The sequence below is a fragment of the Aethalodelphis obliquidens genome, unplaced genomic scaffold (assembly GCF_003676395.1).
Source record: "Aethalodelphis obliquidens isolate GAN/ISIS:26980383/991018 unplaced genomic scaffold, ASM367639v1 scaffold13, whole genome shotgun sequence".
NCBI classification, from domain to species: Eukaryota; Metazoa; Chordata; class Mammalia; order Artiodactyla; family Delphinidae; genus Aethalodelphis; species Aethalodelphis obliquidens.
In genome coordinates, this window is record NW_020837957.1 from 13,640,924 (window position 1) to 13,656,385 (window position 15,462).

Here is a 15,462-nt window from a genome sequence, read left to right on the forward strand (position 1 = left end):
ACCTCAGAAGAGACAGATACCTTATTGATTATCCAGTGAAACTCATCCAAAGCATGAATTTCTTCTACAACAATCCCTCCAAGAAATGCTACCACTAATAGACCAATTATGTCTAAAATATTAAACTAATAATGTCTAAAGCTTACATAGCACTAATGTGCTTTGCATTTGTTAATTATTTAATCCTCAAAACAACCATATGAGGCAGGCATTGTTTTTATCTCCATTTTACACTGAGGCACAAAAAGGCACAACTTGTAAGCGACAGAGCTGGGGACTTGAACCCAGTCAATCTGTCTCTAGAATGTTCCCTTACCCATTACACTCTCTTGCCTTCAGTGCAGGTTTTGCTTGACTACTTCCAGGCATGGGGAGTTCACTAGCCCCAGAAACAGCCTATTTCATTCTTGTCCGTTCTGGAGCTTGGACATTCTTCCAATGACCTAAAGTTTTCTTTTCTTTTCTTTTCTTTTTAATTTTTATTAGAGTATAGTTGCTTTACTATGTTGTGTTAGTTTCTACTGTACAGCAAAGTGAATCAGCTCCACATATACATATTTTCTTCTCTGATATTTCCACCCATTGAGCCCTCTGGAGTAATAAGAATGTTTAATATGTCTGTTGCCAAAAATCTTTTCCTGGGAATTCAAATTTGCCCTCCATGACTTAAAATGCCTACGTCAGTTCTCTGTAAAGTTTCTGTGTGTGGCAGTTAAAAGCTGGTGTCTTTTTTTCTTGTACAAGTTCTGTTGGTCCCACTCTGAGTGTGTGTTTAATTACTACTGCATTTGTGTGTTGGGTGATGTAATTTTTTTAAATCACAAGAGTAGAACTTTATATTTCCTTATTAAATTTCTTTCAAGATTGAGCCTATATGCGGCAACCTATTGAGATCTACTGCTGGTTTCATGGAAATAATTACTAAAACACGAAGAAATCAAAGCTCAGAGAGATTAAGCTGCCCAAGGTTTTAGGAAATGGAATTTGCACCCAGTTCTCTCTAACTTAAAAATGCATGCAAATCCAGTTGCTTGCTCTTGCTACCAGATCTGCTTTTCACTGCATCTGTTTCTGACTTACCTCCTGCTCAACCCCTGGTCTTCCCACTAATGTGAAAGGGACATGGCTGCAGAGGATTGCCTTGTTTCAGCAGCTACCTCACTCTCTGTTCCTCATTTTTATTTGACTTGAATTGTGAGAAAAGATGTTGTCCTGATATAATGCCTAATCATAGTGTAGCTTTTGGCTTGATAGTGACTCTTTTTAGCCATCTCAACTGTATTATCTGTGATGATGGTTTTTAAAAAAACTTAATTAAAGCCATAATGAAGTTAATTCACTGCTGAACTAATAATGTTCAGAAAAACATTATTCCAAAGACCAATGCGAATAAGCAGGAGGGTTTTTAAAGCTCTATTATTGGTCTAAGCGATCATACAAAGTCAAAACTGCCAGCATTATTTTTTCAAGACAGCATGACGCTTAGGAAGGTATTTGTAAGTTGTATAATCCAGATAGAAATATGCAATTGTCAATAGTAACAGTGGAAATCACCTCAAATATCACTTTGAATCCTAAAAATAAGGACAGTGATAAGGGAAGAAAAAAATAGAATTCTCACTGCAGGATCTTGAGATAATTTCTAATCTTTTCCAATTTTTCTATCCCTTTCCCCGTACCAAGATACATCTGTGGACATAGGACATTCCTTACCATCATTCTAGAAGTACCGGTCTCCATTTCCATCTCAAATCATGCTCTTCACATCCTTTCTTCTTTAATCAACCTAACAAAGTATTACCAGAAACCAGCTATGATCTTACATCTATGCTAGTTACTCTGAAAGATTCATTGAAAGATAACTACAGTATAATTTTCAGAATTTTAAATCAGTTGGTAAGGCAGACTATACAGAGAAGAAACAGCCCTCCTGCTGATATATTCAGTGAATCTTCGAGGACTGAATCCATCATGCTAGATACATATGCTATAAGAATTACATAATTTATTCATTTATCCTAAAGACATCCAGTGAATGCCTGCATGTGTAGGATTCTAGAGGAGGCCTGGAGAAACAAAGATGAATCAGATATGCTCCCCGACCTCAGGGGCTCGAATGCTACTGAGAGACAGAAACATAAGCGGATGATCAGAAACCACCATGGTTGGGCTTTTTGTTAGGCTTGGAAAGAGGGGTAGGGTTTTACTATAGGTGGAGCAAAAAGGAGCTGGTAAGACGGCACAATTCAGCTCAGCAGGAGGAAAAGAGAAATATAGGAGCGTGGTAAGGTACACAGACTGGGGAAGGAAGGGGCTTTTTATTTGGAGGAGGACTGCACTGCAGAGGAGTGAGGAAGCCAGCCTGATATGCAGGACCACCTTGTGGCTTCAGCAGTTACAGTGTTGCTAGACCCCTGTGTTGGGAAGCCTTGCAGCAAGATGCTGTGCCTTACTAAAAGAGACACCTAAAGTATTTATTTTTCATGACTTTTATTTTAATACTTGCATTGTTTTGTGACATTATTTTATATATACACCAGCCTTAACAATGTATTTCTACCCCTTGTACACCAACCCTAACATCTATAGGATGCAGACCAAGATATACAATATGTATAAATATTTATAATTCATAAATCAATGTAACAAAATGTCAAATGAAAACTGTTCTGTCTTTCTACCTTGACAAATATATCTTCATAACAACCTGGAAGATCAGTTTTGAATTTAAGAGTTCCTGGAACCCTCCCAGTTCTATGCTGGAATTTGGTTGTTTGGGAAAATCTCCTCGATAGCCCCCTGCTCACTCTTCCCATTCTTGACTCCATCCCACACTGTGGGATGTTCAAATGTATCTGGATACCTCTGTCCATTGACGAGCTCCATCTCATCCCTCTCTCCGACCACGACCAACCACTCACTGGTCATACCCATGGCCTAGAGGGATGTTCATTTGAGGTTTGGTCCACTCTTGGGAGGACATAATGTCAGGGAAGAATTCTGCATAAGCCTTAGTAGTGGGCTTTGAGACATGGATGATGAGTACCCAAAATGCAGCCTAGAAGTCGAGATTTGGGGAGATGCAGGTTCCTGGTAGGCCTGTTCCCTTACCTCTGTAGGGAAATGGGCACTTCTACCCCAGTAGGAAAGAGCCGGGCTAGATAAGGGCCAAAGTTAGGTTCCCTAAAGTGCAGGATACAGGGGTTAGGGGTGGGGATCTCCTAACCAGAACCAAAGGCAGTATTCCCCGCCTCCCCATCTTGCAGTGGTTGAGTTATCTTGAGTCCTTTACCCTTCTAGGGACAGCACTGATGGTTAGAACTGAGGGTTTTTTATGCTGATATTCCCAAAATTTCCAATAAGATGGCTCCTTCGTTCACCTGTTACATTTAAATTTCCCCCTTAAAGGCCTATCTATTGCAGCCATCTTCCTCCAAGCCAGAGTCAACAGCCAGTTTGTATGTGTGTGTGTGGTACAGAAGAGTGAGTTGGAAAATTCACCTTTCTTACAGGCCCAACATAATGGATTATTAATTATCAAACATTAAACCCTTTCCGAAGTTCTTTAGATCGTAGTTCGCCCTGTGCTTCTCCACCAGTGCACAGAAGAATACCTACCACCTTTTACCATTGAGAAGGGAGAGGGAGTAAAAGAATATCAGGTAGGCAAAGAAAAAGCCCTGTTTCTTCTGGCTGCCAGGAAGGGTGGGCAGGAGTTTACCAGAGGAAGGAGGAGTGTTGGCAGTGAGAGTGTTGTGCTATGAGCTCCACCCTGAAAGGAAAAGGAAAGGCTTTGGATTATGGAGCAGAACTCTGAAGGTACAAAGACTCCTGTCCCTCTCTCTTTACAGGAACCTAGAGGAGGCTACCTCACAGGCTTGTGCCAACCACAGTGGGGACTGCCCCACTACGGCTGGGCAGCAAGGTTAGCAGAGAGGGGCAGCCTGAGTGCTCTTATCAGACTCCCCTTCTCCTTGGCTCCTTGACAACAAGGACAGGACCCCAGTGCCCTGAATTCTGGCAGCTAGTAATAGCAGCTCTTGGCCCCACTCATCCGCAGACATCTGCTCCCATCAGTTGAAATGCACAATCACTAGATCCTTTGGGATCAAGTCTTAATCCTCATCTAACTTGGCAACATGTGACACAGTTAAGCAGCCCCTGCTCCTTGAACAGCTTTCTTCACTGAGCTTTCAGCATGTCACTCTCTCTGGGTTTTTGTTTTTTTTCTTCCCTATTTCACTAGCTTCTTACTTTTTTCAGTCATTTTTGCCTGTTCTTCCCCATCTCCCTATCCCATAAACACTGGAGTGGCCCATGGCTCAATCCTCAGACATTTATTCTTCTGTCTCGTTTTCACTTTGTGTGATCTCATCTAGCCCCTGGGCCTGAAAGATCATCTACATGCAAGGATTTCTAGATTTGAATTTCCACATTGGACCTCTCCTCTGAACTCCATACTTGTATATGCATCTGCTTACTCAAGAGTTTATTGGGAAGTCTATCTTTACACTAAAATTGGATATTGACAATTTACTATCATAATAGGGCACTTAAACACAAGGTTCTCAATAGCTGATAGAATATGCACTCAAAATTGAGTGAGGATAGATGAAATTTAAACAGCACAATGAATGTTTTTGTACTAGTAAGAGCATTGTACCCTAAAACTCCAGAATACACATTCTTCTTTGGTACACTTGGAATATTCATGAAAACTAATAATGTGCTAGGCCATAAAGACAGCCTCAATATGTTCTAAAGGATTAGTACCAAACACAGCTTATTTCCTGATTATAATGCATATAGTTAGAAATTAACAACAATAATGACAAAAAATAAAAACTAAAGAAACCATAAATGCATGGAAATTTTATATTATACTTCAAAACAATTCCTAGTAAAAAAAATTGCAGAGGAAATTAGGAAATATTTATAACTGAACAATTTTGAAACAATATTTATCAAAACTTGTGGTGTGCAGCTAATATGTTACTTAGAGGAGAACTTATAGTCTTAAATGTCTTATTAGAAAATAAGAACAACTGAAAATTAATGAATTAAGTTAGAAACAGAACACAAGGTAAACCTTAAAATAGCAGAAGGAAGGAAATAATAGGGATAAGAGTAAACATCAATGAAATGGAGGAGAATAAAGGCTACTCTAAACAGTATGAACAAATCAAATATCTGTTCTTTAAGAAAGATAAGTTTCTTAAAAATAGGCAAAGATATGGAAAGAATAAACAGAAAAAAGTGACAAATGAATAACTTTAAGAAGGCATCAGGTGGTATAACTACACATAGAGGGGAGAATAAGAAATAAAAAGAAAATATTTAGATCAACTTCACACCAAAAAATCTGAAATGAATTAGGCAAATTCCTAAACACTTATAATTAACAAAATTGACTCACAAATAAATAAGAAAACTGAATAGTCACATAACCATTAGTGAAAACAAACCAGAGGTTTTTTTTTTTGCTGGTTTTACTGATATTTCCATAAAATAGTAAGAGACCAATTATTATTCTAATCTCACACAAAGTATCCCCAGAGTAGAGAAGAAAGAGTACGTTCCCTTTTTAATTTATTGAGGTTGACACAACTTGGATATCAAAATTTGATAATGATAGCACAAAAGGGAAAAGTTACAGTCCAATGTTTCTTATGAACATAATTGTAGAAGTGTTAAATTATTAGCCAACCAAATCCAAACATGGTTGACCAAGTTGCATTTATCTCAGAAATTCAAAACTGAATTAACATTGGAAAATCAATAAATGTAATTCACTACATTAAGAGATAAAAGAGGAAAAAATGATATGAACATCTCAATGACTACAGAAAAATTACTTTGATGAGGTTCAATAAAGCAAGAAACAAAATTACTATTATTTGACAATAGTATTATTATGTTTATAGACATCCCAAAAGATCTTACTAAGCTATTAAAGAAAAAGTTAGTTAGAAAATATAATTTTAAATATACATTTATAATATCAAGAAATATATAAACTATCCAGTAATAATTTTTTTTAATAGAAATCCAAATTTATTATTTTTTTATTATTTTTTTAACACCTTTATTGGAGTATAATTGCTTTACAATGGTGTGTTAGTTTCTGCTTTATAAAAAAGTGAATCCGTTATACATATACATATGTCCCCATATCTCTTCCCCTTGCATCTCCCTCCCTCCCACCCTCCCTATCCCACACCTCTAGGTGGTCACAAAGCTCCGAGATGATCTCCCTGTGCTATGCAGTTGCTTCCCACTAGCTAGCTATTTTACGTTTGGTAGTGTATATATGTCCATGCCACTCTCTCACTTTGTCACAGCTTCCCCTTCCCCTTCCCATATCCTCAAGTCCATTCTCTAGTAGGTCTGTGTCTTTATTCCCACCTTGCCCCTAGGTTCATCATGACCTTTTTTTTTTTCTTAGATTCCATATATATGTGTTAGCATACGGTATTTGTTTTTCTCTTTTTGACTTCTCTTTGTATGACAGACTCTAGGTCCATCCATCTCACTACAAATAACTCAATTTTGTTTCTTTTTATGGCTGAATAATATTCCATTGTATATATGTGCCACATCTTCTTTATCCATTCATCTGTTGATGGACACTTAGGTTGCTTCCATGTCCTGGCTATTATAAATAGAGCTGCAATGAATATTTTGGTATGTGACTCTTTTTGAATTATGGTTTTCTCAGGGTATATGCCCAGTAGTGGGATTGCTGGGTCATATGGTAATTCTATTTCTAGTTTTTTAAGGAATCTCCTTACTGTTCTCCATAGTGGCTGTATCAATTTGCATTCTCACCAACAGTGCAAGAGGGTTCCCCAGTAATAAATTTTTAAAAAATATAAAAGACTTTCAAGGATAAAATTATAAACTCTTATTGAAAGATATTAAAATGTTAAATAAATGGAGAACTTTATCATGATCGTGAATATGAGACTACAATATCATACAGTTGTCTATTTTTCTACAAAGGGAAATTAGGGAAAGTTTCCTACAATATAAAAAAAATTTATAAAGCTATAGCAATTATCAGCTTTGCATTGGCTCAGGGGTTGATAAATAACCCAATAGAACAGCAAGAGCCTAGAATTGAACCCATTTAACATAGAAACAGAATATATGAGAAAACCAGCATTGCAGATTAGTGGGGCAATGACAGATTATTTAATAAAATGCAGTGAGACAATTGGTTCTTCACTGAACAAAAAATGAAATTAGATTCTTACCTAATGCCAGACACAAAAATCAACTCCAAATAGTTTAGCTACTTATATGTGAAAGGAAAATTATGAAACATTTAAAACAGAATATAAGAGAATTCATCTATGACCTTAGGATAATAAAGGTTTCTTAAACAGGACATAAAATTCAATTTATAAACTAAAAACAATACATCTTATCACATGAAATTTTTAAAAATGCTTGTTCACTAAAAGATACAAGGAAGAGAGATATGAAAATCCAAAAGCTGGCAAAAAGATGCTTATTACATTTATCCAATAATGGATTAGCATCCCAAATAAACAGTAGGAAAATATCAAGTGTTGATGATCGTGATTCTATGGCTGGTAGGATTGTAAATTGGCCCAGCCTCTTTGGAAAACTGTTTGACATTACATTGTGAATTTGAACATGCCCACTATCTACGACCCAGTATTTCCTACACATAGGCAAGGAAATATTGTATATGTGTGTGAGGAGACATGTACAAGAATGTTTATAATAGTAAAACCTAGAAACAATCCACTCTCCATCAAGAGTAGAATGGATAAATTGTGATGTATTTGAAATATGAAATAATTAAAATGAGTGAACAGTAGAAATACACATGAGCATGGATGCTTTTTAACAGATAATTTTGAATGAAAAAAAGTAAGTCATTGATAGGCTTTATGATTACACATATATAAAGTGCAAACAATAGCAAAATTTAAAAAAGACATATTTTCAGGAACATTTACACATCTAATAAAACTATGCCAGAAGCAAAGGAACTGATTAACACAAAATTCAAGGTAAAGTTTACCTAAGAAGCAGAAGAAGAGTGAGTAGCCTGTTGGGGAGGGGAACCCAGTAGGGCTTCTAGGATACAAGTAATGCTATATTTCTAAAGCTGAGTGGTAGATACATTCTAAAATTGTAGAGAGATATATTTTGATTTGTTTGATGCATTTCACCATAAAAAATGAATATAGGGCTTCTCTGGTGGCGCAGCAGTTAAGAATCCGCCTGCCAATGCAGGGGACTGGGTTCGAGCCCTGGTCCTGGAAGATCCCACAAGCCGCAGAGCAACTAAGCCGGTGCACCACAACTACTGAGCCTGCGCTCTAGAGCCCGCGAGCCACAACTACTGAAGCCCGTGCGCCTAGAGCCCACACTCCGTAGTAAGAGAAGCCACTGCAATGAGAAACCCGCGCACCGCAATGAAGAGTAGCCCCCGCTCGCCGCAACTAGAGAAAGCCCGCGCACAGCAACGAAGACCCAACGCAGCCAAAAATAAATAAATAAAATAAGTAAATTTATATTAAAAAAATGAATATAATGTCTTGGAAAATCTTGTTAAAGATAAGTCACATTTAAAATGATTATCCAATTAGATGTGGGAGAGACAACTGTAAAAGAGGAAGCTGGAAATTTGCTCCTTTTTAAGAAAATTGAAACTTAAAACTGCAGAAAACACAGTGGATGTAGCTTATGCAAAAAAGATAAGATTCACTTGAATTAATAATTCATACACAAATGAAAGTCTTTGAACTTATATTAAAAGCTAGGCAAAACAATGCCTATTTATGCTTCAAGTTGAAATCTTTAATGTATTTATGAATCTATTTTTGTGATTTCCTGCCTTGCTAAGCTTTTTCAAATAGCCAACCAAATATGGATAATGAGAACACCAGATAAGAAGGCTTCTGTGGTATTATACCAGTCAATTAAACTAAAATCTAGTTGCTTTTCTTTTTCTTTTACCAGTGGGTGGCAGCTTGTGAAAAAGAGTGAAGAGCTAAGAGATAAAATATATCTGTGTAGAGTGTGAGTAAAACTTTTAGTCCTCTTAGCATAAGTATCTTATGTTTTCTGGGAATTAATAGCTTATAAATACCATGTCTACTTAATCTGTTTTGATTACCGTGACAGAGACTGTCTGCTTTTCTCCTCCTAGAATAATTGTTCAAAAACATTTCCCAGACTCCCTTGCAGCTCGATCTGGTCATAAGACTGAATGGTGGTTGGTAGAATATAGGTGGAAGTGATGTACACAACTTCTAGGCCTATGAAAATTCTACCATAAAAACCTCCCAGGTAAGACCTTCTGTGATATATTCCCCCTCCAGCTGGCTTGAACGGAGGTGACCCCACAGTGTAACCTGGAGACGCAAGTGGAAGGCAGTGGAGCTTTAAGATGGAAGGAGCCTTAGTCACTGTGACATAACTTGCAAACAGGCTTACTTGACCAGGAGAATCTGCACTGGATGCCATGAGTAAGGAATAAACTTCAGCGATATATACTTCAAAGATGTTGGGGTTTATCTGTAACAGCCATTAGAATTTACCCTAATCAATGTCAGGAAAGCTAGTTAAGGGAAAAAGAAAAGGAGAATGAGGCTGCAATTGGATACCTTTTTCTTCTCTCTAGAGAACAGATCCAGAGCACTTCCATATACACCAGCTGGCTGGGCAAAGTCTAATGAAGGAAGAGGTAACTTTGCTCATTTGCTGCCCAATGATCTTTATGAACTGGCAAAGTCATCTGTAACCAAAGTTGTATTATTACCAGTGGCTAATCAGCCAACCAGTGATAAGATGCAAGATTATGAAAGGTTTGAATTGAATTGGCACATATTCGTGGATTCAACAAATATTTATTGAGCAACTATTATGTGTTGGAAACTGTAAAAGTTCTGAGGATACAGTATTGTAAAAGTGCCTTACAAAGTGGAAATGCCCAGCATTACTAATGTTGGAATTATTGATATTATTGGATGTCTAGAATTCATTAATCCTCAAACCCCTCCACACTCTTGAGAGGAAGGACAATTTCTTTGTTTTGTTTAGATACACCTTGAATTTTCCTTTTCCCTCTTCTCAATAGAAATAATTCTAATTTTTTAAAGATATGGCTGAGAGTGTTGGTACTCCAAAAATATCCTCACTCACAAAATGTGCTTCACCGTATTTCTCTGTCCTCATGTATCTAGGTGGGTGCATGTGACTAGTTCCTGCCGGTGAAAAGTTAAAGCAAGTCTGCATCCTTTCTAATCTGGGGCAGAGAAGAGTGGATGTGCCTTCTCCACACACTTTGTCTTCCAACAAAGAGGTTAAAAGCAAAGGATTCTGGGATTCCCAACTTGCAAGATGGAAATAGCCTGGTCCCCAAGTCATCGCTAGGATGAGAGCCATGCAGGATTGCCACATGGCCTGCATTGCCCTGTGCCATGAGTAAGAAATAAACATTGATTGCATTAACCTAACAAGACTTAGGGCTTTATTTAATGAGCTGATTCCTTACAAATAGAAAAGACTGTGCTATAGATTAAGACAAAGGAAAACAGTAAAAGATGAACACAATTTATTGAAAGATTAGAAAGGAAACCAAGGAAAAATGTACAATCTCAATCTCACCTGTATATTACTGAAGAAGCCTCTTGTTGAAACTGGCAAATGAAGGTGCCAAGTCCCAGCCCCTTCTAACGCCTCAGGAGCTTGCTCTTCCTTTCCCCATGACTGGTCACAAAAATGCCACATGTAGAAGCTGAAATGGAAGACTTGAAATGTTACACACAAAGGCCTTATTTATTTACCACATTTCTGTGGAAATCTGAAAATACAGCATTAAAAAAATTGGAAAATTTTGTGAATCGATGTGGAATTACTAATGATTTCATTGTAGCACAAGGGAATTGATTTAACTGGGAAAGAGAATTAAAATACTTTAATGTTGCTAACGTGATTATCATTAAATATTATTAATACACCAATAGTGATATGTGCACTGATCTGCTACAGGGAGAATAAATAAGAAAACAATAAAAGCTTTGCATCAATTTGTAGATTTGAGAGGGTAGAGCTATTCCCTAGTGCAGGAATTTTTATATTGCATTTGTAAAAGAAGTATGTTCCTTTTCCAAAGTCTGCTAAAGAGAAGGAAGCCAAGAAAAGAGTGCATTGGATGTAAACAGCTGCTTTCTTTACCATGAACATAATGCTAGCAAAGAAAATATTGAAGAGATGATGCTACATACTAATAAAACAAGTTTCTGTGCTTCTCTTTTCTGTAAAATACAATTTACCTATAGTGACATAAGCTGGAAGTGTTTCTTCTGAAAATGTTCCCTTACTGCTTTTCAATTTTTTTCTGCCGATAATCAACAAAACTTCACTACTTATTAAGAAAGAGTTATGTTTATTCTTTAAGCAATACATGTATTCTCTAAGAATTACGCTGCTATCACTCTGTTGATAGTTGCATTTATGAGCCAATGCAAAATCCAAAATATTTGCCTCAGATATTAGCTACAGAGAGTACACATTCATAAAGATATGTTCTTGCAGCATAATTTCCTCTTTCTTATTAATCACCTTTCTGAGCTCCTTGTTTGCCAGACTTTGGCTTTATTTTTGTATTTTCTAATCAGTAAAATGCACTTCCTAAAGAAAATAGTTTGTTGACATTAATGCGTGGCAAGAAAGTACGTATGGTTGGTGCTTTCAACCAGCTCCCACTGTGATACGATAAGACGTGTTTAAAACATGTAATCATAATCACCAGAGGTAGGCTAAGACTGGCATCAGACTAAAAATCTCATCATGGCAATCGAGGAAGGGACTGGGTTCTGTGGAGAAATTTGCATAAGTTCCTTAATAATCACAAGCCTTATTTCTCCAATCGTCCCTCAGACCAAGTTTCTATTACCTCTGTATTGACATACTGAATGAAAATAAGCTGTTGATGTATTCAGAAAAACAAAGGCTCCATGGTTGTATACATGGGTAGAAATAGTAGTTTGCTTGAGAAATATTGATACAGTGTTCTCAGACGACAAAATATGTAGGATCGAGTTTTTGTGTCATATAGCACAAACAGCATCACAAACAGCATAAAATCACAGAATCACAAACATTTAGATCTGGAAAACATCTCTTACACTGTCATCATTTAATGCCTCTATTTTCAGAAAAGGAAACAGAGCTCAGAAGGATAAAGTGACTTATTCAACATCACACAGCTAGTCAAAGACAGATTTAGGTCTTTCAAATAGTCAAACGTTTCTTTTGCACATACAATGCAGAGGGTTGACCAGACAAGTCATGAGTGAATGGAGGACAATTCACTACACAAGTGATCCATGGTGATACCTGCAGGCAAAGCTATTCATTGATTTGCTACAGACATTGCAGAGGAACTTGAAAATGTACTGATTGCAAAACGTACTCACTTGAATTCAATATGACAAATGTTTATGGAGACCCCACTACGTGAAGTCACAGAATCAGGGAATTTTTGCACTTCCTTTTTTAGCATCTAATAAAATCCTTCAGGTTATTCTCATGGAAGCCACACCATGTCCTCTGCATATTTTAATTTGCATATATTCATCAGTACACGTCAGGCAATAGAGAGGGAGAGGAAAAGGGACATTTCAATTTTCCTGGGAAGAAATGGAGGGAACAGCAAATGGATCATGGTAAAAGGTAGACTAAGTTTCTTTTGCACCCAGACTGAGTCCAGTACTGTTTTCCTTTTCTCTATTCCCAATTTCCCCTCCTCCTCCTTCCCCTCTCTTTTCTTTCTCCAGGGCTTCCCAGGTTTAGGATATTTTCTTTCTTTCTTTGAGACTCTAAGTACATAAAATTTTAAAAATGACAAATCTAGAACATACATTAAATGTTTTCACTTAACAAATTGACAATTTTGACACACACACAAAGCAATATAATTGCACTATTCATAAGATAATTATATTTTTAAAGAAATACTTCACTGCACAATAGTTGCTGTGATCTGAAATGATGCACGAGCTTAAAATCGTAGGAAGGCTACCCTCTTTTTAACCTGTGTTTCTAACTTCTTTCTAAGTTATCTGAAGAGAGAAGCCAGAAGTTTAAATTTGAGGACTTTTGTGTACAGGTCAACCAAGTACCCTCCTCTCTCTTCCCCGCTTCTATCCCACCTTAATAATCACCATATGATTAATAATCACTTAACAGTTTCCCTTTCTCCTGTTGGCCTGTACCCACACACGGCAGAGCGTTGTCAGGAAGCACAAATTCAGGACCACTCTCAGGCCCTCTCTCTGGGCTGCAGAGTTGGGAATGTGGGGATTAGTTGGGCAGCTGCGTACCAAAAAAAGGAGTTCACTCAAGGAAACACCAATAGCTATTGTGAGGGAATAAAATCTAAGGACAAATCAAGTCAAAAAGTAAATGGGATAAGCATGACTTTATTTTGAGACCAGATGCAAACCCCAACTTGAAATTTGAATGATGGGCCAAGGTGTGGGCCAAGGAGGGCAGAGACTGAAATTAGAGCAAGGCAGGTGAGACACTGGAGTTTGCTGTGCAAACTCCACAAAGGGACTGGCCTTTTCAGTCCATTTTCATTGGTCTCTCTGGCATCAGACTTAAAATGTCAGTGTGGAAATCTTCCCATCATCTTGAACCTGAACGGGGAGAAGTTTGGTTCACTGGTGAGACCAGAGTTGGTAGGAAAATATGGACAAAGCCAACCTCTAATCTTTCACTTCTTCCCTATCTCAAAACTAATAGTCAACTTTCATTACTCAGGAGCTGGTCATCTAAAATTCTCTTTCTTTGTCCACACACTAGACATTTGCTCACCATTGCCCCTCTACCAGCTTAAACATGGGAAGAAAGAGAGGGCAAAATCCAAATCAGTTAGAATCTGGCTTGGCAGGAAGCCTAGGAAAACCATTTGGGTATAATCATTTTCTTTTTTTTTTAATTACATGGTTTTTGTTTCACCACTATCATTGACCTTATAAAATCAAATGTTTGAGAACTGGCAGTTGCATAAGTTTTACCTGGATAAAGTGTTGCATAAATTGATAATGGCCACTTCGTATGTATAAGTCAATCTAGGACTGCCAGCTTCCTACTAGGTTTCTAGCCCTGAGATTTCATGCAAAACTAGTATGTATGTGCATTTTCCTGGAGTGATTGTCTACAGATTCCCTTAGATCCTCAAAACAGGTCTGTGACCCTAAAACTATAAAAATATCTTGTTGTTTTATAGCTTCACATTCATTCCCTGCCCTAAGCAACTTGCTTCCAGGTCAACAGATAATTTACTTTGTTCTTTTTACATGTGTCAGACATCAAAATGGTCCTGTTGCAGACAGAATATACCATTAAAAACAGTCTCTTGCCACATAACCTTGTTATCTAAGGCATAATGAGCACAGCTGGCTTGAAGCTCCAGGCTGTGACCTGACTGGATTGTTGCAAAATTTGGACTGGAGTGGGTAGGGCATGTATACACATCAGTTTTCCAGGAGAGTTGAGTTTCAAGTCCTGGTCACCATGCTTTAATCCTGTCCTATAAAATTATAGGAGAGAAATAGGAAAAGGGATCTGAGTTTGAGTTTCATGCAGACTTTCCCCACAAAGAGGGAGTTATGCATTTTTTCTCATTATAAATACCAAGACTTTGAGGCTTCCTCCATGAAAGACAAAGTGGAAGAGTCTCTCTGTTTTAAATGGCTTAACTATGGTCCTGCTAGTAGGCAGAGGGATGGATCAGAGGACATCCCCCAAGGATCTCTGAATTTCCAGCATTCTGTGAAGTTGAGACTTCATTTTACATTCCTCCCATCTACCTTGAAAATGGCCAGAAATGACATCTTGTTACTAGAATGCATCTTCCCCTCCAAAATCTGTCTCCAGGCAGGTGTCTGGGTGTTGAAGGGCTGAGCCCTCGCTCCATTCTGTCAAACACACATAAGTAGGGCACTTTTCTTACACTTCAACTGAATTTCAGTGCCTGACCCTTTGTCTAGATTATTGTTTTCAGCCAGCCTGATGTTTGGCTGACTCCCAGGGTTCTGATAACCACATTTGGAAGGTTATATCTGAAAATGGAGAAGGCCATATAAATTGTACTTAGAAGTATATATATTTAAAAACTTCATGGGACACATCCATCACTCCTGTACACCAAAACGATGATTTTATAGATCATGTAATTGTTCTGAACACCCTCTCTTAACAACCTTCATCTTTGAACTTGTAGCTGTTTCATTTATTACAGCTATTTGGATCATTTAAGATTTAGCCCACTTTTCGCCAGGTGATTTATGTTGTGTTTCTAAGTCCATTTTGACATCTTCTTCCACCAAAATAATCTCACCCTTACCATCTGAGTGGAGGCATCATTTACAGCTAGAGAAGCATATCTGGAAAATGCATTACCTTTAA